Source organism: Phyllostomus discolor, chromosome 3, assembly GCF_004126475.2.
Source record: "Phyllostomus discolor isolate MPI-MPIP mPhyDis1 chromosome 3, mPhyDis1.pri.v3, whole genome shotgun sequence".
NCBI lineage: Eukaryota > Metazoa > Chordata > Mammalia > Chiroptera > Phyllostomidae > Phyllostomus > Phyllostomus discolor.
The window spans coordinates 186,139,676-186,153,180 of record NC_040905.2 but is presented as its reverse complement, the minus strand read 5'-3'; the positions used below and the strand labels follow the sequence as shown (position 1 = coordinate 186,153,180).

Below are 13,505 nucleotides of genomic sequence, written 5' to 3'. Positions count from 1 at the left end.
CAAGCTGTGGATCTAGGCTGGCTGCTGCTAATGCCAGGATTGGGACTCACTGAGGCTAGCTGTTGCTTGTTTGAGAGGATTTAGGAAGCTGTGAAGCAAGAGCCATGACCAGTTATTCATATGGAAAAGCAGCTTGGGTGGGCCCGTAAGGTGGGTGGGGTGGAGTCTCTGGGGATCTCCAAGGCAGGCCATACTGCTTTAGCCAGGCTGATGGAGTCTCAAACATGGCACTAGCCTGCTGGCTCCATGGTTCTTCAGGGGGAAGGCTCAGAAAAGGGACAATGGCCTCTGTTTGCCTCAATGCCAGACACTTCAGCTTCTCCCAGTGTGCCACCAGTGCTCTTTAATCTGCCACCCTGGCGCTGGAGCTCAAAGGGAGTGAGTCTGAGTAGGTGAGTCTGTGTGTGGGTTTTTTAAGAGGAACTGCTTGGGGCTCCAGCAGTTTCTTATGCAGACTTGATCCCCACTGGGTTTTGTAGCCAGAAGTTATGGGGACTTATCTTCCTGGCACTGGAACTCTGAGCTAGGGGGCCTGGTGTCTGGAACTCCTCACTCCTGAATTTTTATCCACCACACGTGGATGAGAGACCAGCCCATTCCGTGTCTGTGCCCCTCCTACCAGTCTGGATGGCTGTGGTTTCTTTAATTCCATAGTTGTCAGACTTCCATTCAACTTGATTTCTGATGTTTCTGAGTGATGGTTGTTCTATATATATTTTAAACTTTTTGTTGTTGTTCAAGTATAGGTGTCTTCAGTTGTTCTATATTTCAGTTGTAATTTTGATGTGGTTGTGGGAAGAGGCGAGCCATGTCTGCTTACACTGCCATTTTGACTGGAGGCCACAATCTTTCATATGGGTTTGAGGATATTAAATAGTTACTTAATCAATATTTTTCTTTAAATCAACTCACTTTTTAAAAACATATTCTATAAAGAAACTTTAGGTGGAAGCCCAATATCATTTACTATAATTAGTTAATAAACTTATAATAACAATGCCACCTTTTGTAGTGTGCATACGTGTTCTGGGGAACCCACATCACACACCCCTCATGTGTTTCACGCTATCCCCGTGGCCCCTTTTTAATCTCTTCTTTTTGTCTCTTGTTTACTGTCCATGTTGTCCATGATGCTCAGAGTCCTAGAAAGTACGTATTGAAAGGGACATTCATCATGTTCCTGAGTCTGAGAAAGTTTGTGACTTGCCCACAGGCACCTGTGGCTCCAGTCCCACAGGGATTTTTCACTACTCACGTTTTGTTCTTTTTTTAAAACAAGATTTTTTTTTACTTATTTTTAGAGAGAGGGAAAGGGAGAAAGAGAGAGAGAAACATCAATGTGTGGTTGCCTCTCATGCACCCCTCAACCAGGGACCTGGCCTGCACCCAGGCATGTGCCCTGACTGGGAAGCAAACCAGTGACCCTTTGATTCACAGGCTAGCACTCAATCCACTGAGCCACACCAGCCAGGGCTACTGCTCACATTTCATTGGCCAGAAAAAGTCAGGTGGTGCCACCTTACTACAAGGGGGAAGGAAGTGTAGAATCTTCTTACTACAAGGGAGAAGGTAAGGAGAACCAAATCTTGGTGAGCACTAGTAGTATCTCCTACACTTCATTCCTCACACCATTCCTATGGGGGCGGGTGGGAGGTACTAAATATTCTTTCTCTTCTATAGACAAAGGGGCTGAAGCCCAGAGAACTAAGCTGATCAATGCTACATAAATGAAAAATGGCGGAGCCAGGAATTGAACCCAAGCAGTGTGGCTCCAGAGTTCATATATAAAACCTAGACAGATTGTGTAAATATAGTCAGCAATCTATTTGTATTTGTTTTCTGTGGCTGCTGAAACAAATCACCAGACTTGGTGGCTTAAAAGAACCCAAATTTATTCTATTTCTGGAGGCCACAAGTCCAATATGGTTTCACTGGGCCACATTCAAAGTGTCAGCAAAGTTGATTCCTTCAGGAGGATCTACTGGAGAATCCATTTCCTTTTCTTTTTTCTAGCTTCTGGAGATGGCCTACATTCCTTGGCTCATAATTATGAGCCAAGGAATTCTGTAATTATTCAAACCTCTTGCTTCCAATATCACTTCGCTGGAGTCAAATCCCCCTTTGCCTCCCTTTTATAAGGATACTTGTAATTACACTTAGGGCCCACCCTGGATAATCCTTAATTTATTCACATCTGCAAAGACCCTTTGCCACATAAAACAATACTCTCAGATCCCGGGGATTAGAACAGGGACATCTTTGGGGCTGTGTTATTCATTCAGCCTACCACACTACCATGAAGCTCTTATCATGTGGATTCCGGTTGTCTTTGGTCTGACCCTTTCTTGGGGCTCCAGCACAGTCTGCCTCACAGGACAGCAGTTTGTTATGGTTAGGGTTTATTTCCTCTACTGCCATGCAAACTCCCTGAGGGCAGGGCTTTGGGCTGATCCACCTGCCTCTGTGCAGAGTTGGTCGCATACAAATAACATAGTTGTGGAAGTGATTACACTGAGTGAAGTAAAAATCTCCCTTGAAGGCATCAGAAACAGCTGTGACAAAGGAGCCAGTGACTGGTGGGGCCCCAACAAGCCACCCTTTTAGAGGATGAAGAGGGTGTGGCCAGCTGTCCCCCAGGGCTCATCACTGCTTTGCCTAGTGCCACGGCTTCATGTCTGCACGCTGAGGAGGTGAGCACTGAGGGGAAAGTTGGTTGTCGTTTCACCAACGCCTTCTACTCACTGACTCATTTGGCAAATGTTTATTGACGTATTAGTAACATGTTTAACTGAGGCGGCCATGGCCTTGGGAACCTCTTTCTGGTGTCATGTGGAAAGACTTTGGGTCACATGTACATAAGCCATTGGCAAATTCCTAATCCATGAGTTGGGATACAAAGAGGCTTAGGATGCTGGAGCTCAAGTCTTGATTCTGCTGCTTCCTGGGACAAGTCACATCCACTCTCAGAGTGCCCACCCAAGTCTCTGTTGAGTTTGCCACATTGTTACATTGTAATTATGTACGGTTTCTGCACCTCACTTCCACACCAGGAGCACCCCAAGGAGAGGACAATGTCTCTGTCATCTGTGCTATCCCATTCGCTACTTTAACACCTGGTGCATCGTAACCTCTCATTAGCAGTACTTACAGCACGGTAATGATAATGTGTGTCAAACACTGTTTTATGGACTTTAATGTTATAACTCATTTAATCCTTGTAGCAATTCTATGAATTAATTACTACCCACGCTCTGCAGATGAGGAATCTAGGCACAGAGAGGTTAAGTAACTTGCTGAAAGCCACAATTAGTAAGTGGCTCAGCCAGGTTTTAAGTTCAGGTCCTTGAACCACAGTTCATAGTATAAACCACCCTGAACAAAGTGGTTTGTTTGAAGAATGACACAAGATGTGAAATGCGGACCTCCAAGGTCTCTTTAGCTCTATTTTCTGCAAGTCTTAAAAATGCCCCTCAGTAGACTATGGAAAGGAACACCTGCTCAGGCGTGGCAGTGTAGACCAGGGACACAGGTCCACACTGGTACCGGAGAGTCTACTGAGAGTGGGAGTTTGACTCCTTACTGTGGTACTTATGGCTATTACTTAACCTCCTTGAATCTCAGTTTCTTCATAGGGCAAAAGCACAGTATGCTGTTTTCACTTAACATCATGGGTATGTTCTGTGACTTTAAGTGAAACGATGCATGATGAAACCAGTTTTACCATAGCCTAATTGCTGTAAAGAAGAGTTCAGTTCCTAAGGTATCTCATCAATGTTATCTTGAAATGACACTGAATAAAACAATGTTATTTGAGGACCTGCTATAATACTTACATGTATAGCTATTGGGAGAATAAAATATAAAATTTTAAAAAAGATTACCTTATGGAAAAAGGCTTGCCACAGAGAAAGCAGTAGAGTTTGGAATATAATCATTACAACTGGCTATTCTTTAGAAGAGAGCTTAGTGGGGAATTTAAATGGGTCAACTTCTCAAAGATCAGTATAAGAGATCCCCATGGTAAAGTTAAATAAACCCAAGGATGGTCTGCTTTCTGGAGGTAAGAACTTTGGGTGGAAATCAAGCACTCTTGATTGCCTTTGTGTGTATAGGGACTCTTGGTGTCAGTTTCTGGGGACGGGATGGGAACATATATTGGAATGCGCAGGGGCCAGGGAGTGAGGAAACACGATCAAATTCTAGCTCTGCCATTGCCTTCATGTGCGAGTTGGCATGTCTGGCGAGTTGGCATGTCTGGCGAGTTGCCAATCATTTTTTGGGTTTCAGTTCCCTGATATGGAAATGAGTGGATGGAATTTGAATACTTCCAAGCTCTCACTGAATACTACCAGTCTAGAAATTCCCAAGCTAAGTTCTTCAATGAGTGAAAATTCCTCCAGTATCCATTCCTACCAGAAGAGCAAGTGTTTTCCCTTCCCGCTGACACTGCTGTATATTTGATTCCAGCACAGATGAGAGGCATTTTGTTCTACTGTTTAGGCCCCTCCCCTTCTCATGTTGGTGAGGAGCTCCAAAGGCCCAACTGTCCCAGCCAGGTTGGCTCAGGCCTCTGGATAAAAATATGCAATCAGTCAACAAACATTTGATTTTTTAAATTAAAAAAAAATCACATAATTAGAAAAACAGGATTATGGAAGACAACACAGGTAAGTAAAATGAAAAAAGTTAAAATCTAAAACCCCATCACCTAGAGATGACACTTTAACATTTTGGTATATGTCTTTTCAGATACTCTTTTTCTCTGTGCATTTTAATTAAAAAATTAGATCCATACTGGATACAACTTTTTACAAGCCTCTTTCCTACCTAACATTATACTGTGAATGATTTTCTCTATTCTCCTGCATTTTCAATAGCTGCCCAGGACTTCATTGTATGGACATAATATTTAACCAATCCCTCATTGAACCTTTTTGTTGTGTTTTCTCACACTGATGAATATCAGAGTCCTTAAATATTGGAGTGCATCTTTAAGGTTTTTTCTTAAGTTACTGAAAAGAGGAATTGCTGGGTTGAAGGATATGGGCGTATTAAAAGATTCTGGCCCAGGATGAGTGGCCCAGTTGGTTGGAATATCATCCTGTACACCAAAAGGCTGCAGGTTCTTTCCCCAGCCGGGGCACATACCTATGTTGCAGGTTTGATTCCTGGTCCAGGGTGTGTACAGGAGGCAACTGATCAATGTTTCTCTCTCCCCTCCTCTTTCTAAAATTGATAAAAAATATACCATTGTGTGAGAATTAAAACTAATTTTGACACACTCTTTGCTTTCTAGAAAGTTTTTATCGAAACAAATTCACAATGGGAGAAGAATTCATATATTACCACTATAAGAGCAAATAAGATAGGAGCCTAAGTTAGTTAAGGGTTGGGCAGGTCAGGGGAAGCACTTCAAAGGAAGTGTTCACGTGGAAATCTGCAGGACAAGCAGGAGTCAAACAAAGAGGAAATGTAAGTGTTCCAGGAACAGCATGTGAAAAGGCCCAGAGGTATGGCACTGAGAAGAGAAATTAAGTTCCATGTGGTTAGAGTTTGGAGGGCTGGCCATAGCACGTGGAGTTACGTTCGGTTTTTGTTTTAGGAAGCTTATTTTGGTTTCAGTGTAGATAATGGGCTGGAGGGGGCAAGACTGGAAACAGTGACAAGTTGGGATGCTGCTGCAGTTCCAAGTGAGCAACGTGGCAGCGGCCAAAACAGGGATGGTGACAGTGGGAATGGGAAAGACAGGCTGAGGGACATTAGAGGCAGGAAAGACAGGACTTAGTAATTATTCGGATAGAAGGAAGACAGGCAGGAGGAAAACCTTAAGGATGGTCCTTAGGTTCCTTTCTGACCTGGGGAGGGTGGAGAACCTAGACATCATCCTGTGGTTCTGGGGTAGGAGGATGATGTGTTCAATTTGGAATGTCAAATATGAAGTTCCTGTGCGGCCCACCCTAGTGGTGTCCTGTAAACATCCGAATCTATAGAAGAGAGGTCTGGGCTGCACTTGTCTGCTGGGACCTGAAGTCTTGGAGAGGATGTAGTCAAGTCACCCCTCACCAAGGAATGCCTAAGAGAAAGCCTCAAGGGACACGAACTTCTAAGGGATGTGTAAAAGAGGAGCCTGGAAAGAGAATGGGAAGTAGCCAGAAGCAGGAGAAAAACCTGAACTATCTGTTGCCATGGAAGCCAAGGGAAGGAATTTTTCAAGGGCAGTGACAGGGCAGAGCTACATAGATCTGCGTCCCTCACATTCTCTCAAGGGTCACTTCATTTAATCCTCCTAACAGACTGGCGAGGCAATGACTTCATTATTGAATTTCAGAAGAGGGAACTGAAGACCAGAAGTGGAAGGCAAATTTCCAAAGGCCATCTAGCAAGTCAGTGGCAGACAAAACTTGAACTCAGGTCTTGGTTGGCGGTGTGTGGGCCAGGTGGGTGAGCCTAGCAAACAGACCTTAGCGTGGGGTCTTGCGGCGGGTGGTAAGAGAATAGTGGCTACCACCCCTCAGGTACCTAACGTGTGCCTGGCACTGTTCTAGGCCTCACCTGCATTCCTTCTAAATCCTCACCACCACCACGACAGGTAGTATTTTACTCCTACTGTGAAGGAGCCTTGCGCCCAGAAGCTAAGCAGGGGCCAGGGCAGGGCGGGGAGCCCAGGTCTTCCTCACCCTCTGCTATGATTATGCAGGCCAGCGGCTCTTTCGGTACAGGGGGCAACGTCTACAGCGGGAACCCCCGGAGGCCCCCCCCCCCCCCGCCCCCGCGCGCATGCCTGGCCGCTGAGGCGTGCGAGCCGCAGCCTGGGGCCCTCGCTCCTGCGCGCTTTGCACAACCCACCCAGATAAGGGCCGCGTCTCAGGGCAATTATCATCCTCCCGCCGCCGCCGCCGGGGCTGGCCGGGCAGAAGGCCAAAGGCCAGGGGACTCGCAGCCACCCAGGGAGAGCGGTAACCGCCAACGGGGAAGCCACCAGCGAGACGCGAGATTGCCCAACGCCCCGGCGCGGACCGGAAGGCGGGGAGACGGCGCAGCGCGATGGCGTCACGCACAGTAGCCCCGCCCCCGAGCCCTCCTCCCGCGGTGCCCCTGGCCGACCTGGGGGAGGCAGCGGGGCGGGGCGCGCTTTCGCTGCCCGGTAGTCCGCTGCGAGGCGTTCTTTTCCTCCTTCCTTTCCCTTCTTTTCATTTTTATTTTTTCCCTTTATTCCCTTCATCTTTTTAAATTTCCCCTTCCTCCCTCCGGTTCCTCCTTCCTTCCATTCCTGCCTTCGTTTTCTTCCTCTTTTTCTTTTCTTTCCTCCCTCCCTACATCTTTCTCTTCCTCTCCCTTTCCCTTCTCCCATCCTCCGTCTCTTCCTTTGCCCTTTCCTTCCTTTCTCCTTCCCTCCTTCCTCATTCCTTCCTCTCGTCTACTTTCTCCCCTCCCTCCTTTCTTCCTTTCCTCCGTCCCTTCTCCTCCCCTTTTCAATTCTTCACATAACTTTTAACTCAATTTTTAATTATGTTAAAAAGCACAACATAAAATGTACCCTCTTAACCATTTTTAAGTGTGCAGCTCAGTAGTGTTAAGTATAGGCACATCATTGTGTAAGTAGTCTCCAGAACTTTTTCACACTCCAAAACAAACTATACCCATTGAATATTTCTCTGATAACCACATTCTGCTTTTTTCTCTTCCCTCCTTCTTTTGCCTTTTTTTGCCTTTCTTGTCCCCTTATGTCTCAAGTTTCTTCCCCTCTGTCTTTCCATTTTTCTTTCTCTTCTTAAAAACCGGATGGCCCCACTGCACCCTGGCTAGCCCTCTACAGCCTCTGCCAGGGGCTGGGCCAAGAGGCCTGTCAGCAAGGCTGTTAGAGGGCTGTGAATCATCATTCCTCCCCAGTGTGTCAGGGCCAGTAGGCGGCCCCTGGAAGCCTCACCTGGCTTGTCACTGGTAGGCAAACATGTCCAGCAAGGAATTTCTGCCAGGAAGAGTTAATTAGAGAGAGGCCCTGACTCCAGCAGGGTCTCAGGGTCAGACTAGGAGCCCCTCTCTCCTCTGGGCCTTCCCCAACCCCAGGGCCTCCCTTCTAGACAGCGCAAAACAGCCGTGATGATGGTGGTGGTGATAACTTGGACGGACACAAAACTTGACAGTTTACAAAGCATGCCACAGACATGATCTCATTCTCATTCTCTCAACAGTTCTGGGAGGTAAGCCTCATCATTCCCGTTTCACAGGTGAGGCAACTGAGCCTCAGAAAGGGGAAGGGGTTTGCCTATCACCACAGAGTTGGTAAGGGGCAGAGTTGGCAAGGTGGGGGCTAAGATTTGTATCACAAAAGCACCCCCCAAATGGCTATATCAGAGTTTAAAACATGAAAAACAATTCACCGCTCTTTCTTCTGTGTTCCTCTAGCACCTTGTTCAGACCTCTTGTGTGCAGGCCCCACCCAATGAGTGGGTTTCTTCAGTACCTAGGCGTAGGTAGCAGATACTGAGTGCGTGAGTGGTGGAGGTATTTGATGGTATGCGTTACAAGTGTAAAAGAGCTGATTTCTAGGCAGCTAAGGGACTTCTGAAAGTCAAATAGAATTGCTACCCAGCTGTCCCTGGGATCTGTGGAACTTTGGGTCATTCTTCAGGGACTGTACTGAGAGAACAGGAGACTTCTGAGTGTAGATGGAGCCACAGTTTTCCCACCTCTCTGGACGGCAACTCTGGCTCACAGACAGTTCACATTCTCTGAGCAAATCATTTGGTTGCAAATCCTTTGTCATTTGTGGGTGTGAAAATCATTTTTAGTTTCATGGGTAATCGTGGTAGATTATTAATAGTCACCAATATCCACTTCTCTACTTCTGGGCACATAGAGGCATACACTCCCCTGCCCCCTTGAAGTAAAGCACGGTCACATCACAAGACTAATTTTTGTGACTAATCAATAAATGGGAATTATTGGTATTTGTGGGCTGGAGAATTGAATTGTGTATGCTTGACTCCTTAGTTCTCTCTTTTCAGCTGCACTGAGCAAGGGGGCCACATTCCAGGATATCGGAGATTTATTGTCCAGGGTCTCAGGGAAACTACCATGAAAATACCCTCTTCACAGTTGTTAGGGATGTGTAGAGTAAGTGAGAAATAAACCTTGGTGGTGTTAAGCCACTTACATTTGGGCTGTTTGGTACTGCAGTTTAATCTACCCTATTCTGACCAATATAGTCACCAGTAAAGCAATTGATAGAACACATTGAGTATATAACACATTCAATTTCTCAAACATAACTCTCACCCTTTGGAGCAAGATTAAATTTTTTAAAAATAAAAATTATAACTGTACAATCTAGTAGAAAGTATAAGCTTTGTTTATATTTTATTCCCTAAAGATGTCTTATCACATATACTTTAAAACTGTTTTTAAGAGCTTCATTGAGATACTATTAAATACAATAAAATGCACATATTTAAAGTGTGAAATTTTATATGTTTTGGTGTGTGAATATACCTGTGAAGCCTTTACCATAATCATGAGAGGAATATTATCACTTAAAGTTTCCTGATGTTCTTTTTTTTAATAAAGGTTTTCTTTCTTTATTTTTAGAGAGAGGGGAAAGGAGGAAGAGATGGAAGGAGAGAAACATCAATGTGAGAGAGAAACATCGATTGGTTGTCTCTTGTGTGTACCCAAGCCTGCAATCCAGGTGTGTGCCCCAACTGGGAATCGATCCGGCAACCTTTCGCTGTGTGGGACAATGCCCACCGACTGGACTACCCCAGTCAGGGCCCCGGTGTCCTTTTGAAAACTCCCCTTCCTGGCCCTTCTCATCAGCCCACCCCAACACCTAGTCACCAGGCAACCACTGATCTGCTTTTGTCAACATAGCTTAATTTGCATTTCCTAAAATTTTATATCAATGCAATCATACAGTATGTACTCATTTTTGTTTGGCTTCTTATCACTCAGTGTAATTCTTTTGAAATGCTTCCAGATTGTTGTACATGAGAATAACTCATTCTTTTTATATTGTTGAATAGTATTTCACTGTATGAAATACCACTATTTGTTTATTGAATTCTCTGTTGAGAGACTGATTGTTTCCAGTTTTTGGCTATGGATATTTGTGTACAATCTTTTGTGTGAACATGTGTTTTTGTTTCTCTTGGAACACCGAGGAAAGAAATGTCTGGGTCATATGGTAGTTGGTGTGTGGTAAGGTTTTAAAGAAATCACAAAACTGATTTCCAAAGTGATTGTAACATACATTCTTACCAGTGATATATGGTGAAGAGTTTTAGTTCTTCCACATCCTTGCCAACATTTGGTATGACTGATCTTTTAGTCTATTAAATTTTAATCATTTTAATAGGTATACAGTGTATCCCATTGTTGTTCTTTAAATTGTGATCCAATACTTAAAACATAAAATTTACCATTTTAACCATTTAATGCATGCATTTCAGTGGCATTTAGTACATTCACAAAATTGTGGACCATTGCCACTATGGCTGCAGAATGTTTTCGTCACTCCAAAGGAAACCCGTATCCATTAAGAAGTCACTTCCCATTTCCCAGCCCCTGGCAACCACTAATCTCTTTTCTGTCTCTATGTATTTGCTTATTCTGGATGATGGAATATGGAATAAATGGAATCATACAACCTGTAGTCCTTTATGACTGACTTCTTTTATTTAGCATAATGTTTTCAAGGTTCATCGTGTTGTAACATGAATCAGTATTTCATTCCTTTTTGTGTCTGAATAATATTCCATTGTATGGATATACCAGTGTTGTTTACCCATTCATCATTTGATGGACATTTGGGTTGTTTCTATCCTTTGGGTGTTGTGAATAGTGCTGTTATGGACATTCATATGTAAATTTTTAAATAAAATTATTTTATTGTGGTAAGAACACTTGACATGAGCTCTACCCTCCAAACAACTTTTTAGGTATACAAGTACATTATCCTTTTTTAATGTAACACAAGGTAATTTTATTTTCTGTTTTTCAAGTTCCTATTTTTTAAAATATATTTTATTGATTATGCTATTATAGTTGTCCTGATTTTTCTCCCTTTGCCCCCCTCCACCCAGTACTCCCCACCATTCCCTCTGGCAGTTTCCCCTGCTTAGTTCATGTCCGTGGGTCATGCATATAAGTTCTTTGGCTTCTCCATTTCCTATACTGTTCTTAACATCCAATTTGTATTTCTTAATCCCTGCACCTGTTCTCCCATTCTCCTCCTTCCCCCTCCCAGCTGGTAACCATCTAAATGATCTCCATGTCTATGATTCTGTTTCTGTTTTGCTTGTTTGCTCAGTTTGTTTTTTAGAGTCAATTGTTGATAATTGTGAATTCATTGCCATTTTAATGTTCATAGTTTTGATCTTCTTTTTCTTAAATATATCCCTTTAACATTTCATATAATAATGGGTTGGTGATGATGAACTCCTTTAGCTTTACCTTATCTGGGAAACACTTTATCTGCCCTTCCATTCTAAATGATAGTTTTGCTGGATAGAGTCATCTAGGTTGTAGCTCCTTGCTTTTTATCACTTTAAATACTTCTTACCAGTCCCTTTGAGCCTGCAAAGTTTCTTTTGAGAAATCAGCTGACAGTCTTATGGGAACTCCCTTGTAGGTAACTCTCTGCTTTTCTCTTGCTGCTTATAAGATTCTCTTCTTATCTTTAACCTTTGGCATTTTAATTATGATGTGTCTCAGTGTGATCCTCTTTGGGTCCATCTTGTTTGGGACTCTCTGTGCTTCCTGGACTTCCATGTCTATTTCCTTCACCAAATTAGGGAAGTTTTCTTTCATCATTTTTTGAGTAAGTTTTCAATTTCTTACTCTTTCTCTTCTCCTTCTGGCACCCCTATGATGTGAATATTGGTGTGTTTAAAAGTTGTCCTACAGGCTGCTTATACTATCCTCATTTATTCGGATTCTTTTTTCTTCTTTCTGTTCAGATTGAATTTTTTTTCTTCCTAGTGTTCCAAATCATTGGTTTGATTTTTGGCTTCATCCACTCCACTGTTGATTCCCTGTAATTTTTTCTTTATTTCACTTAGTGTAACCTTTATTTCTCCTGGGTCTTATTTATGCTGTTGAAGTACCCAATGAGTTTCCTGAGCATCCTAATAACCAGTGTTTTGAACTCTGCATCTGATGGATTACTTATCACTATTTTGTTAGTCCTTTTCCTGGAGTTTTGTCTGTCCTTTCATTTGGGCCATATTTCTTTTGTTTTTTTTTTCAAAGGCAGTTTTATAACTTTATTCAATGATCAGCAGTTAGTACTCATCCACATTAACTGTTTGTAGATTTTTGAAAGTGGTGACAGGTATGTAGGTGACCAATGTATAGAGCTTGTTTGGTGACTCTTTATCCTCATTGTGTTTTCTGGACAACCTCACCTGGATATGGTATGGGACATTCCTTATTCCTTTGGCCCAGATGGCTTTGTTAAGCCTGGTGTCAATGGGCACATCTGGAGTTCTCATCTGCTTCAAGGCAAATTTCTGGATCTCTTTAAGTGCCCAGGGGCACGCTTCTTAAAGCCCGCTCCAGGGATGCGCTTATGGATGTTGATGGTGTAGTCTCTGGTCACTACCTCATTGATAGCAGAATGGCCCTTCTTCTTCTCGCCACCCTTCTTAGTGGGAGCCATTATGATGGGCCCAGGTTGAAAAGAAAGAGTGTGAGGAATTGTCTGGGCCATATTTCTTTGTCTCCTCATTTTGGCAGCCTCCATGTGTTTGTTTCTATGTATTGGGTAGAGCTGCTTTGACTCCCTGTCTTAGTATAGCGTGGGCTAATATAGAAAAGTGCACTGTAAGTTGGATGCGGGGAGACTTAGGTAATCGCCTGGGCAGGGCAACCTATGTGAACCAGGTTGATGGAGTATCAGATATGGTGCCACCGCTCTGTGGCTCTGTGTGGGGAAGGGCTTGGAAAACAAACAATGGCTTTACCTGGTCTCTGAAGTTTTGTCTAGGAAGATGCTCTTTTTCAGCACTCACCCTGATGCCAGACACTTCAGTTTCTCCCCATATGTCACTGGTGCCCTTCAAGCTGCTGCGCCAGTGCTGGAGCCCAGAGAGAGTGAGTCTGTGTAAGTCCTAAGTCTGTTGTGAACACTTTTAGGAGAAATGCCTGAGAATCCTGCAGTTTCTTCTGCTGCCCTAGCCCCCACTGGTTTTTACAGCCAGAGGTTGTGGGGACTTATCCTCCTGGCAATGGAACCCTGGGCTGGGTGGTCTCATGTGAGGCTGGGATCCCTCCCAGTTATTATCCACCACACGTGGGTATGGGACTGCCTGTTCTGTGACTCCGAGTCTCTACCCCTCCTACCTATAAATGAGTGTGACCTTTTTAATTCCTTGGTTGTCAGACTTCCATACAGCTCAATTTTCTGATAATTCTGGGTGATAGTTGTTTTGTAGTTTAGTTGTAATTTTTGCTGTGGTTGTGTAAGGAGGTGAGCTGTGTTTACCTGTGCCTCCATCTTAACCAGA

At 43.8% G+C, this 13,505-nt stretch overlaps 1 pseudogene; it reads right to left on the bottom strand.

Annotated features, from left to right (window-relative positions):
* Positions 1–12,234: 12,234 nt before the first annotated feature.
* Positions 12,235–12,702, bottom strand: LOC114511124 (annotated as a pseudogene).
* Between the last annotated feature and the right edge of the window lie 803 nt (positions 12,703–13,505).